This window comes from Gossypium arboreum, chromosome 4 (assembly GCF_025698485.1).
Source record: "Gossypium arboreum isolate Shixiya-1 chromosome 4, ASM2569848v2, whole genome shotgun sequence".
Taxonomy (NCBI): Eukaryota; Viridiplantae; Streptophyta; class Magnoliopsida; order Malvales; family Malvaceae; genus Gossypium; species Gossypium arboreum.
In genome coordinates, this window is record NC_069073.1 from 97344657 (window position 1) to 97364228 (window position 19572).

At 34.5% G+C, this 19572-nt stretch overlaps 1 long non-coding RNA gene across 1 annotated transcript; it reads right to left on the reverse strand.

The window, feature by feature from the left end:
- Window positions 1–10794: 10794 nt before the first annotated feature.
- LOC128291547 (uncharacterized) lies at window positions 10795–12417 on the reverse strand. The gene is made up of 3 exons (XR_008281387.1): window positions 12340–12417; window positions 11791–11876; window positions 10795–10973 (listed from the first exon to the last, which is right to left on the reverse strand). It is a non-coding gene; the product is annotated as an uncharacterized LOC128291547 (long non-coding RNA).
- Between the last annotated feature and the right edge of the window lie 7155 nt (window positions 12418–19572).

Genomic DNA, 19572 nt, shown 5'->3' on the forward strand with positions numbered 1-19572 from the left:
AAATATGAGTTTTTCGGGAGACAACCCATGTAACACCCTTAACCCGTATCTATCGTTGAAATAGGGTTATGAGGCATTACCAGATAATACACATCATTCACATACATTTATGCATTCATAATCAATATCCATTCAACTCATCCACATTGTCCCTTATAAGGTCTTACGAGACCTGAAAACATGCTTAAAAGTGGTTCGGGACTAAACCGATAACATTTACAAACTTTGGGAAACTTATAAAATTTTCAATCATTTAAGGGTCACACACCCGTGTGAACAGGCCGTTGTGCACCAGACACACCCGTTTCATAGACTGTATGAAAACAGGGCATATATACTGACTTGCACCACACGGCCGAGGACACGCCCGTGTGCCACGGCCGTGGGAAAACTGGAAGGGTTATTGCTTGGGTCACACGGCCAGCCACACACCCATGTGCTAGCCCGTATGCCATACATAGCCAGTAGACACGCCCATGTGTCTAGACTGTGTCAAACCTGTAGGGTATACTGACTTAAATTTGAAGAGTACCCCAAGGGATACACAACCGTGGAGCATGACTGTGTGTTGCACACGACTGAGACATACGCCTGTGACTCTGCCCATGTGGACAAAAATAGGCTATTTGCAAAGCCAATTTGCCACCATTTTCTCAAGCACACCTAGCAACCAATATGGTACTATTTCAATACATTTATAGGCAGCCAAAACATGCCAAATCAATATGCCAAAATCATCAAACTTACATAATTTCTAAATGCATTTCCTCATCGTCTTATCATCTATTTCATGCTTCAAATTATACTATTTCATCATCACAAAACCAAGACACAACATATCATCATTCAAGCATTAACTCACCAAATGACAACTAGTTACTTGAGCAACCATATAACCATACCAAACAAACCAAAACATATGACAACTTATACATCATGAATTACTTACCAAACACCTAATTCAAGCCAACTTAAATGGCCATACACACCAACATTTACATCATTTCACAAGCCAATACAAATGGCTAATATCATATCTCAAAACATATCAAAATGACACTAGCTTATACATGCTATACACCATATATACAAAGCTTCAAAAAGTACCAACAAAATAATAGATAGTGTAACGACGTTCCTCGACGATTTCTCGAGTCCGAGCTAGCTTCGATAATCTATAAAATTGTGAAAAATAAACATAGTAAGCTTTTAAAAGCTTAATAAGCCATATACAAATAAAGTCATCATATGAATATTTACGTATCAACTCAATATGCTAAGCATAGCTAAAACACATTAAAGCTCACAAACCTTTCTTATAGTGCACATATTCAATATCATAATTAAATTCATCAAATACTTCTCTTTTCAATTCTCTTATGAATTTCATACGTACCTGAGTTACTTAACTCATTCATACATTCTTTCTTGATTTGACTTTGCCCGTTGAACCGTTTGGAATCATTAAGGATACTCAGCAATCACATATAGCTCGTACAATGCCATATCCCAGATATGGTCTTACATGTTATCACATATCGATGCCACTGTCCTAAACAGGGTCTTACATGAAATCGAATAACGATGCCAATGTCCCAAACATGGTCCTACACGTAATCACAATACAATGCCAATGTCCCAGACATGGTCTTACATGTAATCACATCTCGGTAACCTAATGTCATGACATTTGTATCCTAAACTATTCCTAAGGTTCGTACGGGACTTTCGGATGTCATAACTCTATCAATTCTTGCTCGTACTTGCTCATTTAACATTTATAATAATTCAACAAAAATTAAGCATGTATAATTTAATTTAAAGACTTTTATTTGCATATGAACTTACCTCGTAGTTGGAATAGAGGGATTAGATCGACTATTCAATAACCTTTGATTTTCCTCGATCTATACCCGATTTCTTTCGTTAAGGATCTATATGAATTCAAAATTAACTAATTTAATTACCTATTTATTCAATTTCATCCAAAAATACCTATTTAGGCATATTTACACTTTAGCCCCTAATGTTTCACATTTATTCAATTTAGTTCTTATTTCACAAATACACAAAATTCATAAAATTTCATTAAACCCAAGCCTAGCCGAATTTCATATAGGTCCCTAGCAGCCCATTTTTTCATTTACTTCACATTTCAAGCCCTCAATTTACAAATTTCTCAATTTAATCCCTAATATGCATTTTTACTAAAAATCACTTTACAAAACATGTATATCAAACACCAAGCTTTCATATTTCATATTCAAACACTCAAAAACATATAGATTCATCAATAGTAACTCATAAAATCTTTAACAAATTTGAAAATTAAAGCACGGGCTAGCTAGTACTTAAAGCAACGATCACAAAAACATAGAAATCATCGAAAACGGAACAAAAACGGACCTTCAATTGAGGATCAACTTGGCCAAACCTTAAAACATCATCTTTGGCTTCTTTTATTTTGATGTTCGGCGTTCGGCTATAGATGAAGGAAAATAAAGATGAAAATGCCTTTGTTTTATTTAATATAACTTAATTAACCAATTTACAATTTTAACCTTAATATTTAATAACAACCATTTAATGCCCATTTATGTTCATTCCCACTATCAATGGTTTATTCACAATATAAGGACCTTCCATTTAATAAGCCATGGCAATTAAGCACTTTAAACAAGTAGAATGAAACTTTTGCATTTTACGCGATTTAGTCTTTTCGTCAAATTAAACACTCAGACGCTAAAATTAGCTCATGAAATTTTCACACATATGTAATCACATGCTATAAACACCAAAAATAATATTAAAATAATTTTTTGACCTCGTATTTTTTGTTCTGAAATCACTATTCTGATTTAGCTCAAAATCGGGCTGTTACAACTCTCCCCCCTTAGGGATTTTAATCCCTAAAAATCTTACCAGTGAATAGGTTTGGATATTACTTTCTCATAACATCCTCAGGTTCCAACGTAGCTTCTTCAACCCCGTGTCGATGCCATAAGACTTTTACTAACATTATTTTTTTATTTCTCAACTCTTTAATCTCACAAGCTAAAATTCGGATCAATTCTTCACTGTACAATAAATCTGGCTGAATTTCAACTTCAGTCAAGGAAATAACATGTGAGGGATCAGATCTGTAACTTTGCAGCATCGATACACTACCTTTTTTCCTTTCTCGATGTTGTCTGTTTTATGTTCCCCGTCACATTCGTGGACAAAAAAACCTTAACCCTTTACTTTCCCTTACATAACTCCCGTCGTCATTCACCTTGGCCTCCACACCTCTATTTTTCCATCGTGATTTTCTCCCTCCTCCTTTTTCTCGTCGTCCCTTGCTCTCGTTTCTCATCCCACCGCCAACCTCTTTGTCCTCGTCTCACGCATCGTTCGCTCCCCTTTCTTCCTGCCTGTCAACCACCACTGCTCGCACCGATCGTCGTCCTCCGTCGACCATCATCGCCATCATCAACCCCCAATACCACTGTTTGTAAACCCCGTTTGTTTTTGTTTATGTTATTATTATTTTCATATTAGTTGTTTTATTTTTTGTTTTATTATTTTTATTATTAATGTTATTATTTTATTATTAGTAGTAGTATTTATTAGGTTTATTATTATCATTAGTATAGTTTTATTATTTGTGTATCAATTGTAGTTTTATTATTATTGTGTTTCTATTTTTATTTTTCTAGATTAATTGGTGGTGTTGATTTTATTGCCTCTCTGATACTTGGTTGTTATATTTTATTTTAGGTACATAATGTCAAACACACGAGGCAAAAGCAAGGTACCCGCTCAATCTAAGAAAAAAAAAAGCTACTGGACTTCATCTTCCTCATCTTCGACAATTCGTCATTGGTACCTCACTTTCGACCATCCACCCTGTGAAGAGAGATACTGACATTTGAGGGATATAGCATTAGGTTTGGGTCAATGTATTGATTAGGTAGCCCTTTCGATTGTGGGTTTATTTACACTAGTTCATACTCTACTAGACGCGATTCTATGAGAGCGGTTATTCGCGATCGTGGAGCTAACATATGCTGAGCTTACATTAGAGTTTTGCTCCACTTTTTTTCTAGAGATGGTTCTATCATTGGGGGATGACCCATGAGCTATATCATTCCGTCTTGGGGGTATCACTTAGCATTTTAGTATTGCGAGATTCGATGTTGCCCTTGGCCTATATTTTGATGATTTCTTGACCACGCTCGAGTTTTCCACCTTTCACGAAACATTTATCAAGTGGCCTCCCTCTACTGGTTGAACATCTTTAAAGTTGTCGTTCAGTACAACCCAAGCTAGTCTAAGGCTCGATGCCTCTCTCCAGCCCTGCGATACATTTACGCCATTTTAGCTCATATTTTGACTGGCCAAAAGAAGAGTACAAGCTTCGTGGGCACTTTAAATGCATTTTCTTATGGAGCATGCATGGGCAACACCCGATCAGTCTAAACCACCTCGTAGCCCAGTATTGTCATAATCAAAGTTAGTGCTCACAAAGAGGACCTATCTATTTAGGCCCATATGTTACACCCTTACCTCATTACTTCGGCCTCCTTGAGACCCCCGAGTAGATTGGTACTCTTTCTTTAATTGGGGACATGACACTACAGGGCTTGAATATTATGAAACATATGAGGATGGTCGCTCATAAGCCTAGGCCTTCCGATGATCGATATGTATTGCTATGTCTGACTCAACAACACGATGATGATGAACATCTAGGTGATGACCCCCCACTACCACCACCGCGACCCATTCCCACTCTTTCTCCAAGTCCTCCTACTATTGTGCTCGCTATTACACTTGGCGATATTTTTGAGTAGTTTGAACACTTTGAGCAGCCATAGACAGTGAGGATAGATCGACTTAAGCAGTTACATTATGAGTATGTCAAGCAGCAGTCAGCACAGTTTGATGGCATTGAGGCGTATCTATAGCGGATGTGTTAGCATTTCCATATTTCTCCACTTGATGTTGTGCCTCACGATTTGGACTTACCACCGGACATTGGTCACTGATTTATTTTAGTTTTTTGTTTATTTATTTTAATTTTTATTTTTAGATGTACTTTTATTTTTTGTGTTAGTTGTTTTTATTTTATTTGTGACACTTTTTGTTTTGTTTTATTTTTATTCTGCACTTTAGTTTTATTATTTTGTTAGTTGTCTTTTCAAGTTTGTTATATCTTTATCCTATTTATTTTTTTCCATTTTCTTATTAGTTTTCTCGTAAACATATTGTTTAGATTCGCCTACTATTTCAGTTTTCATTATTCTAGCAGATTCATCCAAATTCAAGCCAATTTCAGTTATCTCCCATCATTATGATATTTTGCTTATTCTGTGATCATAATTGTTTGTACATTGAAGGCAATGTACATCTTAAGTGTGGGGAGATTGTTTATATGCTTATGCGATAAAATCCTTGAATTGTTGTTTGTGTTTCAACAATTTTCTCACATCTATCATTGAAGTTGGTTTTTTCTTCTTTTTTTTTTAATTTGGAGTTTGTATTTATTTTGCTTTGGAATAATTTGTGGATTTTTGTGAATTTTATGATTTGTACTTTAAGACATGAGAGAGTCAAGCATGATAAGTTATTTTTCAAAAATTATTATTTTAAGTTGTCTCCCTAAATTGAACCATTATCTTGAAATTTTAACTTTGCAATTTTTACATCAAAACCATATTTTTTTGTGAGCTTTTGAGCTTATATGGCATATATTTTATTTCGTGCTCATTTTATTTTTAGTTGTGAATATGTCAACTTGATTTGTTATTCTAGAACTTGTTCGTTTATACATGTCAAGATCACATTATTGATTTTATATACTGAAATGATAGAGGCACTTAGGCTTTAACCCATCTAACCTTTAATCAACTTACCTATTGTATTAACCCCTAGTAAACCCTGTTGATCCTAATATATTTATTTCTTTTTCTATATCTCGTTAACGTTAACCCATAATTCATATCTATATTGTAAATTATCCCTTTTTGTTGAGATTTAATTTGGTTAGTTGTCTGACTATGTTTCATTCTTTCTATTGCTGAACATTATTTGTTCTCTAAAAAAACAGAAAAAGAGAAAAAATCAAGAAATCAAAAAAAAATGAAAAAAAATGAAAAAAAAATTTATTAAGGTTGAATCATTATCTTCATATTGTGTTGAAAAGCTCATTTTTATTCGTTATTTCTTGTTGATGTAAATCATTTTAATTCAGCATTTGATTTTTTCTAGTTTGGTAACTTATCAACTTGACTCTCAATTATAACCAACTTTTCTTATCTTTTCCATACCCTTAACCCAAGCCCCATTACAGTCTCATAAAGACCTCTTGATTGGTGTGTCATCTCATTCTATTATGGTGAAGATTTGATTTTCAAGCAAGCCTATGGTAATGACATTTCTCTTTTGAAAACTGAGTGCATATTACTTGAACCTTAAGCACTTTGAGTGCTTTGAGTGAATCTTTAGTGAGGATGTTATTTCTTGTTGAGGTTGAATTTCAGGTAATTATTGAGATAAGGGAGATGTTTAATGTTTTTAAAGCTTAAAATTCTCTGTTTTGATTGCTTATGCTGTTTGGTGTCATTTTCGTGTAAATTTTCAATGCATGATTATCTGTAAATTATCCTAATACATTATCGGGGGAAACAATAAATTGAGAGAAGTTAACTTGATTGTGGGTTGAGAATTTTGCTCAAGGACAAACAAATTTTTAAGTATGGGGATATTTGATAGGTGCTAAAAGTAAAATGTTTTATTCTCATTCTTAATGCGTTTTTGGGTGATTATTTGATGTCAATGGTAAACTTTATGCTCCTAATTCTTTAAATTCATGTTTTTATACTTAGGAGAGCATTTGGGAGCAAAAAGAGCCAAAATCGAAAAATTGGAGCGAGTTACAGAAGTCACACGGGCTGGACCATTCCACATGACCTGGACACACACCCGTGTGATCCACACGGGATGCCACATGGCCATGTGGTAGGCTATATCGATTTCATGAATTGCACTCCGAATAGTCGAAAAACATGATTTTTAGGGTTTTTCGGGCATTCTGAGGCTTATATATGATAAAAATAAGAAGATAGGAGTGGGCCGTCATAGAATATTCAAGAAAACAACTTGAAAAACATCATTAAAACCGATTCTAAAGTAGATTTCTTTCAAGATTGAAGATTCCCTTTTGATTTCTTTGGACATTATTATTAGTTTCTTTATTTCTTGTGGTTATAATGTATTTTGGATGTTTTTATTTGCGATCATGAACTAATTTTCTAAATACCTAGGGAAATGAACCCTATGATGGATTCTGTCGTTTGATTTTTATTTTATGTAATAAAGACTTAGATCTTGTTCTCAATTATGTGTGCTTAATTCTTAGTTTAATATTTCTAGACTATTGATCTATGTTTGATGTGCTTAAATCAAAGGAGGAATAGACCCTGTTTAAGAATAGATCTAATGTAATTGAGTGAAGTTGCCTGCAATCCTAAAAATAGGATGACATAAATATACCAAATTAAAGTTAAATCTAATAGGGGAATCTATAGATCGAGTTAATGTGAAAATAGGGTTTTAAATAAAAAGAAATTTCAATTAATCAACCTAAAGTCAATTGCTTTTATTCTTGAAGAGAGATATTAGCATAATTTAAGGATTTCTACGGATCAAGATACTAAGTGAAGAAATTGCGTAATTTAGATTGATAGTGACAAATGCAATCTAGGTGAATTCTTTCCTAGGTATTGTTTTGTTTCTTTGTTGTTAACCGGTTATTTTCCTCATTTGTTATTTGTCGCATTCATAATTAATTAATTTAGTTAATTTTAGTTTTAATCAATCACTCGAATTTATCGGTTAAATAATAGAAAGGCGGTAATTACTAATACTTTTAGTCTTCGTGGGAACGATATCTTTGCCCACCGTAGCTATACTATTAATTGCAGGTGCACTTATCTTAGTCAAAAATTTTAGTTGGTTTGTGACTGCATCAGTAGACCCTTCTATTAGTATTTGCCAGTGGCTAATTGTTAGGTCATGGACCTGATAGTTTTTTTTTTTTAGCACGTAGGTATATTTTTTAGTTTTAATTGGTTTCTTGTTAAGATATAGTTAAAAATTAACTAAAGTGCAATGGATGTTTAAGGTAGGATTTTCCTAAAAATAATTATGTCTGCCACAAAAGGGTGCTGATTCAGCTTTGCATGGTTGGTCACGTAAAGGGTTATTGTGAGAGCTGTAAGGGCTATAAATATCCGTGTGGCTGGTGCTGTAAGGGTCCTTCTTTTTCATTCTTCTACTTTGTTTTTATTATTGTACCTCAATTAATAAGGAATAACCTCGTTAGAAAAGAACCTGTGAGTGTCATAATAACAAGTAAAGGTTATGGAGTGTAGCAAAAGCCTTATGGTGTAACCAACTACTTTGAGATTTTCTATGAGTATCCAGTTTGTGTTAGTTGTCTGTAAGTTTCCTTTGAATCTTTGTATACGGTTAAGTTCTAATTGTCATAGTTACAATTTATGAATTCAAGTGAAACTATCTTCATGGAATATGGTAAGTTGTTCCATATAATCATCTGCATGTGCATGCAAGTAATAGGAAATAGACATGACTTCTTTATTGTGCTAACTCGATATCCGAATATGATAGGGCACTAGTAGGGCATGCTAGTTGCTAACCAAAGTGGTAGTTGTTATAGACCATTGGTAGGGAATGTTAACTGCTAACTAGATTGGCGTGTGTGTTTGGTCTCTAGTAGGGCATGTTAGTTTCTAACCAGCCTAGCGATATGGGTGCTGCCATCGGTAGGGTATATTAGTTGTTAACCATAGCAAAGAGCCTTAAACTTATTAGAATATGTATGTGTTTGAAATAATATAGAGTATGATATCTGTTTTTATATGTAAATATGGGATTCGAGGTTAGCATAAGGAAGAACGAGAAAAAGAGTAGAAAAATGTGAACCTAGATTTGTTGCATGTTATATATATCTAAAGAGAGGAATTAAACGATGGGTAGGAACGTTTGATAATGAAATTGCAGTGTATGATAATATAGCATGATAAGTGGTAAATCTTAATCTTATTACTAAGTTATGTACATAGCGTATCCGTTAAGTTATTGTGCTTGGCGTACAATATTCGCCCTAGTGAAAGTGAATTCGATAAGCGTGCAAGTACCGGTCAAATAATATGTCTGAGATGATAAGGGTTAAAGTTCATAGCGTTCATGTTTCTTAAAGGAAGTATCTATTCTATTGATGTTAAGGAAACTATTTTTTGGGAATGTAAGGGCGAAAGGTATTCGCCAGATAATAGAGTCCGCTTGGGGATACTATCCGCCAATGATAGGTATCCTCCATTGATCTATGTATAAGGGTATACACCCAAATGTCTCTACGTGTAGAATGTTGACTTAATAATTTATATGTATATATATATACATGTGTTATCTCTGGTCTTGTAACTTGATTGGAAAGGTTCGAGCATTTTAATTCTGGAGCTCACAAAGTTCTTTCAAACTTACTTTCTTCCTCTCTCTTTTCCAAGTGGTACCTCGGCATATAGGGCTTGTAGAAATAACTCATCCAAATAGCACGACCTCTATTGTAAGCCTCACCTATGTTTGTTTTGTAACATGCATATACTTTCATTTTGGGCGGGTGACATGTAGCTCTATTTTGTAACCAACATTTTCAATAAGTTACATCTTTCGTCAAATCACTATTTTAAAGACAATGTTTATGTACTCTTGAAGTATAGGTCAAACCTTTATAAATTATGGTTTATGAATCATTTTTAATAGTATACGCCAAACTAATTTAGACGATATTTAACTACCAGTGTTGTATTTTAAACTTTTGTGTGGGAAATAACTCGTCTTAAATTTTTATACAAACCTGTCAACTTTGTAAAGCTTCAGCTAAAAATTCGTTTTCAATTATGTTTTATATTATATGGCGTATCACATATTTGATTGTTTTTTCATTTAAAACTTTTTAGGTTAATGTCCCTGTAACGCCCCCACACCCGAGACCGTCGCCGGAGTCGAGTATGAGGTGTTACTAAGCTTAGTTTAACATTTTTAGAACTTTGAATTATTTGTTTCTACATTCACAGCTTTTAAGCTACTTGCGTCACAGTCACAAGAAAAATCATATCTCGAGTTACGAAACTCAAAATTAAGATCCGTAAATTTTCCCTGAATCTAGACTCATAATAATATCTACTAATTTTTTTCCAGAATTTTTGGTTGGGCCAATTAGTACAGTTTATTAGTTAAAGTTACCCTTGTTTCAGGACTCAACTGGTCTGACCTCTGTTTACTACGAACCATATTTCTCTCTGTAAAAAATTCATATGACTATGAGGTTTGTTTATACTAAAACTAGACTCAATAAGGATTCTGAGGATATAAAATAAACCACCTAATTATATCTTTACAATTTATGGTGAATTTCTAAAGTAGGAACAGGGGATTCAGAAACTGCTATGACTCTGTTTCACTAAAATTAAAATATCTTCTAACATATACTTCCTTTACTTGTTTCATTTGTTTCATGTGAAACTAGACATAATAAGCTTCAATTTGATATGTATTTCACCACCAAATTCAATTTCTATGATTTTTAGTAAATTTTCAAACTCGCGTTAGTGTTGCTGCGGTATTCTGTTTATGGTAAATTTCATCCTTTTTATGAGTTTTTATGCACTAAGTATCTTAATAGTTTTCCTTAACATCAAACATAATCTAAACTAACCATTTTCATAATTTATCATTATCAAGCATTTCCTCAACCATTTCACAACCATACCATAAGATCATTTACACAAAATGGGTATATTGCTATACATGCCATACTTAAATTTACAAGCCATTTACCAAAAATCTTCTGGATAGTGTGACTGAGCCTTCGACCTATCCCGACTCCTGAGCTGGCTTGTCCAAAACTACAATGAGTAAGAAGGAGGGAGTAAGCATAAATGATTAGTAAGTTCATATGCAAATAATAAGTAACATAACAAACAGTTATACCGGTCAACATTAGCATACATCACTAAAACACATATCACATTTTAATCATTCTTCATCATCTTATTACCTTATCGTGGTTGTATCAATACTCAACCCGAGGGTTAAATACATACCTGTCCAAAATATCCATTTCATATCACTTACCAATACGTCTCTTTACATCTCGAAATTTTCCTCCATTTGAGTAGAACTTTACCGTTGAACACATCGAATATAATTCGGATACATGGATAACTTGCACATAAGTGCCACATATTCAATCAAGCAATCATGTCACCCGCCCATAAGCGAACTCGGACTCAACTCAACGAGCTCGGGCGTTCGCATCCATAAGTGAACTCGGACTCAACTCAACGAGTTCGGATGCCTAGTTACATCTCACGAACTCGGACTCAACTCAACGAGTTCGGACATTCGCATCCATAAGTGAACTCGGACTCAACTCAACGAGTTCGGATGCTCAACCATCCTAGTGACATGTCACTTGTATCCTAATCTATTCCTAAGGTTCAAACGGGCTTTTTCCTCGAACACTTATCCTTGCCGTCTTCCGTAGAATGCCGAAATCAATACTCGGTAACAATTATATTTAACAAGTAGTTCACATAATTTACATATTATTTGAAATTAACCACAAAGCATACATTTCATAATAAAATTCAGCATAACACATAATTAATATCAATAACTTAAAAATAACAATTATGCTACATTATTTACACATGAACTTACCTTGGTACCAAAATACAAAGATTTTGCAATTTAGTCCACAATCTTTTCTTTTCCTCGATTGAGGTCGATTCCACGTCTTTCTTGATCTAAAATAACACATTTAGCTTATTTAATACTCACATTATCAAATTAATCCTTAACTCAAATTTTGGAAAAATTACAATTTTACCCCTAAACTTTTGCATATTTACATTTTTGCCCCTAGGCTCGGGATTAAACTTTATTCCTTATTCTTATGTTTTACAACATGCTGATCACTTTTCTCTTCTATGGCAACATCAAATTCTCACTCTAACATGTACTTGTGACTATTAGGTATTTTTCTTGATTAAGCCCTTTTACTCGTTTTGCTTAAAATCGAGTAGTACAAGTTGTCTAACATAATTTAAAACTTCATATTCTATCATAAAACATCAAAATACACAAATTTCACCTATGGGTATTTTTCCAAATATAAACCCTAGGTTAAATTATTGCTAACATAAGCTTTATCGAGTTACGGGATCTCAAAACGTAAAAATCATTAAAAGCGGGCTTGGAATCACTTACTATGGAGCTTGGAAGCTTGAAACAAACCCTAGCTATGGAGAACCCTTGAAATTTCGGCCTAATGAAGAAGATGGACAAAATTGGCTTTTAATTTTGTTTTTAATTCATTTTAATAACTAAATGACCAAAATACCCTTACTACTAAACTTTCCAAAAATTCCTTCCATGTCCTAATTTTTCCATGAACTTAAAATTGGTCAAATTGCTATTTAAGACCTCCTCATTAATATTCCAAAACAATTTCATACTAAAACTTCTAGAATGCAAGTTTTGCAACTTATTCGATTTAGTCCCTACTTTCAATTTAAGCACTTTAGGCATAGAATTTCATCACGAAATTTTCACACAATCATGCAATCATATCATAAACATCAAAATCATTGTAAAATAATTATTTCTATCTCGGATTTGTGGTCACGAAACCACTATTCCGATTAAGCCCTAATTTAGGATATTACAACTCTCCCCTTTTAAAGATTTTCGTCCTCGAAAATCTTACCCAAAAACAGTGTGGGTATTGGTTTCTCATAGTTTCTTCAATTTCCCATGTAGTCTCTTCTACCCCATGCTTTTGCCACAACACTTTCACAAGTGCAACACTTTTATTTCTTAGTTGTTTGACTTCTCGAGCTAAAATCTTAATCGGTTCTTCTTCATAAGTCATATCGGTCGCAGTTCAATTTCATCGGTGAAATTATATGTGAAGGATCCGAACGATACCGACGTAACATAGATACGTGAAACACATCATGAATCTTTTCTAATTCGGGTGGTAAAGCTAGCCAATATGCTACCGGTCCAACTTTTTCAATTATTTCATACGGTCCAATAAAACGCAGACTTAACTTGCCCTTTCGTCCAAATCTAAGGACTTTCTTCCATGGAGACACTTTCAAAATACCTCATCACCAACTTGAAACTCAATGTCCTTTCGCTTTAGGTCGCATAAGATTTACATCTATCCAAGCGACTTTCAAACAATCTCGAATTATCTTCACTTTTCTTGGTTTCTTTTATTAAATCAACTCCATAAATCTGATTTTCCTTGAGTTCAGTCCAATACAAAGGCGTTCGACACTTACGACCATACAATGCTTCATAAGGTGCCATTTTCAAGCTCGTCTGATAGCTATTGTTGTAAGCAAATTCTACCAACAGCAAATATCTTTCCCAACTTCCTTGAAATTCCAATACACAACATCTGAGCATGTCTTCAAGAATCTGAATTACTCTCTCTGATTGTCCATCAGTTTGTGGATGAAAAGCAGTACTGAAATTTAACTTCGTACCTAACGCATCTTGCAACTTTTGCCAAAACCGCGAGGTAAACCTTGGATCTCTATCTGAAATAATCGATAATGGTATTCCGTGTAATCTAACAATTTCTTTAATATACTGATTCAGCCAACTTTTAAGAGAATAATTCAGACGCGTCGGGATAAAATGAGCCGACTTAGTTAATCATCAACTATTACCCAGATGGCATCTTTCTTTCCGAGTCAATGGCAATCTGAAACAAAATCCATAGTAATCCGATCCCATTTCCATTCAGAACCATAATAGGTGGAGTAATCTCGAAGGTACTTGGTGTTCAACTTTCACCGTTGACAAATTAAGCATTTGGACACAAACTCGATATATCTCTTTTCATTCCATTCCACCAATACATTTTCTTCAAGTCATTATACATTTTCGTACTACCCGGATGAATCGAGAAATAACCACTATGTGCTTCTGTAGGATCTTTTGAATCAATTCCTCATTCTTCTACATACACAAATCCGATCTTTAAACATTAAGCACCCATCGAACCAATTCGAAATCGATCCCGTGTCGACTTCACTTTGTTTTCTTTTGGCTAGCAAATCTTGATCATTTTCCGAGTTTTAAATCTCTTGTAAAAACATTGGTTTTGCTCTTAACTCTGCTAGAATCGAACCATCATTTGACACTTTCAACCGAGTGTTCATAACTCTCAAAGCAAACAACAACTTTCGCTCAAAGCATTAGCAACCACATTCGCTTTTCCGGATGATAATCAATAACAAGCTCGTAATCTTTCAACAACTCCAACCATCTTCGTTGTCTCAAATTCAAGTCTTTTGTGACATCAAGTACTTAAGACTTTTGTGGTCGGTATATACCGACATTTTCACCATACAAATAATGTCGCCAAATTTTCAAAGCAAACACCACCGCACCAATTCCAAATCGTGAGTAGGATAATTCCTCTCATGAGGTTTTAACGCCTCAAGCATATGCCACCACTTTTCCTTCTTGCATGAGCACACACCCCAAACCATTTAGAGAAGCATCACTATACACCACAAATTCTTTACGATTAAAATTTGTACTAACACTGGTGCCTCTGTTAATAACTTTTTCAATTCTTCAAAACTCTGTTGACATTCTTCCGTCCATTCAAATTTAACATCCTTTCGGAGTAATCTAGTTATAGGAGCAGCAATTATAGAAAATCCATTTACCAACCGCCGATAATACCCAGCTAGCCCCAAGAAACTTCTAACTTCAGTTACGTTTTTCGGTGGTTTCCAATCAACAATGGCTGAAATTTTACTAGGATCAACCCGTATACCATCACCTGAAACAATATGAACCAAAAATCCAACTTCCCGGAGCCAAAATTCACTTTTACTAAACTTAGCATACAGCTGCTTATCTCTGCATCATCATCAATATTTGCTCTAAATTCTTCAGCCCCTTGTTTACGAATTCTATCAACGGGGGTTCTGTGAAATTTTATCATATCCACTCCTTGAGGCATTGGAGGCATAGGTTGAGGAATTGGGGGAGGTGGGGGAGGTCGTACATTTGGGTTCGTCTGAACGAACTCGAGTGTACCATGCACTCATCATTTGGAGAAAGGCTTCGATCCCTTTCCCTCCTCCCCGACCAACATAGGGGTGGGTTTTCGATCGGCGCTGCTCCATCAGCCGGAGCTGGCGCATTACTCAGACTTCATCTGCCACACTGGATCGGGATCCATTTACTATATAAAAATTTCATTTAAAAGGTCAAGTCGTCACACTATCACAATTCATACATATGGCATGTATAGCAAAATCCGTACATACAACACGTAGTCCGAGAACCGACTAAACCTGCTCGATACCATTAAATGTAACGCCCCACACCCGAGACCGTCGCCGAGTCGAGTATGAGGTGTTACTAAGCTTAGTTTAACATTTTAGAACTTTGAATTATTTGTTTCTACATTCACAGCTTTTAAGCTACTTGCGTCACAGTTACAAGAAAAATCATATCTCGAGTTATGAAACTCAAAATTAAGATCCGTAAATTTTCCCTGAATCTAGACTCATAAAAATATCTACTAATTTTTTCCAGAATTTTGGTTGGGCCAATTAGTACAGTTTATTAGTTAAAGTTACCCTTGTTTCAGGACTCAACTGGTCTGACCTCTGTTTACTACGAACCATATTTCTCTCTGTAAAAAATTTATATGACTATGAGGTTTGTTTATACTAAAACTAGACTCAATAAGGATTCTGAGGATATAAAATACACCACCTAATTATATCTTTACAATTTATGGTGAATTTCTAAAGTAGGAACAGGGATTCAGAAACTGCTATGACTCTGTTTCACTAAAATTAAAATATCTTCTAACATATACTTCCTTTACTTGTTTCATTTGTTTCATGTGAAACTAGACATAATAAGCTTCAATTTGATATGTATTTCACCACCAAATTCAATTTCTATGATTTTTAGTAAATTTTCAAACTCGCATTAGTGTTGCTGCGGTATTCTGTTTATGGTAAATTTCATCCTTTTATGAGTTTTTATGCACTAAGTATCTTAATAGTTTTCCTTAACATCAAACATAATCTAAACTAACCATTTTCATAATTTATCATTATCAAGCATTTCCTCAACCATTTCACAACCATACCATAAGATCATTTACACAAAATGGGTATATTGCTATACATGCCATACTTAAATTTACAAGCCATTTACCAAAAATCTTACGGATAGTGTGGTGAGCCTTCGACCTATCCCGACTCCTGAGCTGGCTTGTCCAAAACTACAATGAGTAAGAAGGAGGGAGTAAGCATAAATGCTTAGTAAGTTCATATGCAAATAATAAGTAACATAACAAACAGTTATACCAGTCAACATTAGCATATATCACTAAAACACATATCACATTTTAATCATTCTTCATCATCTTATTACCTTATCGTGGTTGTATCAATACTCAACCCGAGGGTTAAATACATACCTGTCCAAAATATCCATTTCATATCACTTACCAATACGTCTCTTTACATCTCAAAATTTTCCTCCATTTGAGTAGAACTTTACCCGTTGAACACATCGAATATAATTTGGATACATGGATAACTTGCACATAAGTGCCACATATTCAATCAAGCAATCATGTCACCCGCCCATAAGCGAACTCGGACTCAACTCAACGAGCTCGGGCGTTCGCATCCATAAGTGAACTCGGACTCAACTCAACGAGTTCGGATGCCTAGTTACATCTCACGAACTCGGACTCAACTCAACGAGTTCGGACATTCGCATCCATAAGTGAACTCGGACTCAACTCAACGAGTTCGGATGCTCAACCATCCTAGTGACATGTCACTTGTATCCTAATCTATTCCTAAGGTTCAAACGGGCTTTTTCCTCGAACACTTATCCTTGCCGTCTTCCGTAGAATGCCAAATCAATACTCGGTAACAATTATATTTAACAAGTAGTTCACATAATTTACATATTATTTGAAATTAACCACAAAGCATACATTTCATAATAAAATTCAGCATAACACATAATTAATATCAATAACTTAAAAATAACAATTATGCTACATTATTTACACATGAACTTACCTTGGTACCAAAATACAAAGATTTTGCAATTTAGTCCACAATCTTTTCTTTTCCTCGATTGAGGTCGATTCCACGTCTTTCTTGATCTAAAATAACACATTTAGCTTATTTAATACTCACATTATCAAATTAATCCTTAACTCAAATTTTGGAAAAATTACAATTTTACCCTAAACTTTTGCATATTTACATTTTTGCCCCTAGGCTCTGGATTAAACTTTATTCCTTATTCTTATGTTTTACAACATGCTGATCACTTTTCTCTTCTATGGCAACATCAAATTCTCACTCTAACATGTACTTGTGACTATTAGGTATTTTCTTGATTAAGCCCTTTTACTCGTTTTTGCTTAAAATCGAGTAGTACAAGTTGTCTAACATAATTTAAAACTTCATATTCTATCATAAAACATCAAAATACACAAATTTCACCTATGGGTATTTTTCCAAATATAAACCCTAGGTTAAATTATTGCTAACATAAGCTTTATCGAGTTAGGGATCTCAAAAACGTAAAAATCATTAAAAACGGGCTTGGAATCACTTACTATGGAGCTTGGAAGCTTGAAACAAACCCTAGCTATGGAGAACCCTTGAAATTTCGGCCTAATGAAGAAGATGGACAAAATTGGCTTTTAATTTTGTTTTTAATTCATTTTAATAACTAAATGACCAAAATACCCTTACTACTAAACTTTCCAAAATTCCTTCCATGTCCTAATTTTTTCCATGAACTTAAAATTGGTCAAATTGCTATTTAAGACCTCCTCATTAATATTCCAAAACAATTTCATACTAAAACTTCTAGAATGCAAGTTTTGCAACTTATTCGATTTAGTCCCTACTTTCAATTTAAGCACTTTAGGCATAGAATTTCATCACGAAATTTTCACACAATCATGCAATCATATCATAAACATCAAAATCATTGTAAAATAATTATTTCTATCTCGGATTTGTGGTCACGAAACCACTATTCGATTAAGCCCTAATTTAGGATATTACAACTCTCCCCCTTTTAAAGATTTTCGTCCTCGAAAATCTTACCCAGATAACAGTGTGGGTATTGGTTTCTCATAGTTTCTTCAGTTTCCCATGTAGTCTCTTCTACCCCATGCTTTTGCCACAACACTTTCACAAGTGCAACACTTTTATTTCTTAGTTGTTTGACTTCTCGAGCTAAAATCTTAATCGGTTCTTCTTCATAAGTCATATCAGTCGCAGTTCAATTTCATCGTTGAAATTATATGTGAAGGATCCGAACGATACCGACGTAACATAGATACGTGAAACACATCATGAATCTTTTCTAATTCGGGTGGTAAAGCTAGCCAATATGCTACCGGTCCAACTTTTTCAATTATTTCATACGGTCCAATAAAACGCAGACTTAACTTGCCCTTTCGTCCAAATCTAAGGACTTTCTTCCATGGAGACACTTTCAAAAATACCTCATCACCAACTTGAAACTCAATGTCCTTTCGCTTTAGGTCTGCATAAGATTTCATCTATCCAAGCGACTTTCAAACAATCTCGAATTATCTTCACTTTTTCTTCAGTTTCTTTTATTAAATCAACTCCATAAATCTGATTTTCCTTAAGTTCAGTCCAATACAAAGGCGTTCGACACTTACGACCATACAATGCTTCATAAGGTGCCATTTTCAAGCTCGTCTGATAGCTATTGTTGTAAGCAAATTCTACCAACAGCAAATATCTTTCCCAACTTCCTTGAAATTCCAATACACAACATCCGAGCATGTCTTCAAGAATCAATTACTCTCTCGATTGTCCATCGGTTTGTGGATGAAAAGCAGTATTGAAATTTAACTTCGTACCTAACGCATCTTGCAACTTTTGCCAAAACCGCGAGGTAAACCTTGGATCTCTATCTGAAATAATCGATAATGGTATTCCGTGTAATCTAACAATTTCTTTAATATACAGTTCAGCCAACTTTTAAGAGAATAATTAGACGCATCGGATAAAATGAGCCGACTTAGTTAATCATCAACTATTACCCGGATGGCATCTTTCTTTCCCGAGTCAATGGCAATCTGAAACAAAATCCATAGTAATCCGATCCCATTTCCATTCAGAACCATAATAGGTGGAGTAATCTCGAAGGTACTTGGTGTTCGACTTTCACCGTTGACAAATTAAGCATTTGGACACAAACTCTGATATATCTCTTTTCATTCCATTCCACCAATACATTTTCTTCAAGTCATTATACATTTTCGTACTACCCGGATGAATCGAGAAATAACCACTATGTGCTTCCTGTAGGATCTTTTGAATCAATTCCTCATTCTTCGGTACACAAATCCGATCTTTAAACATTAAG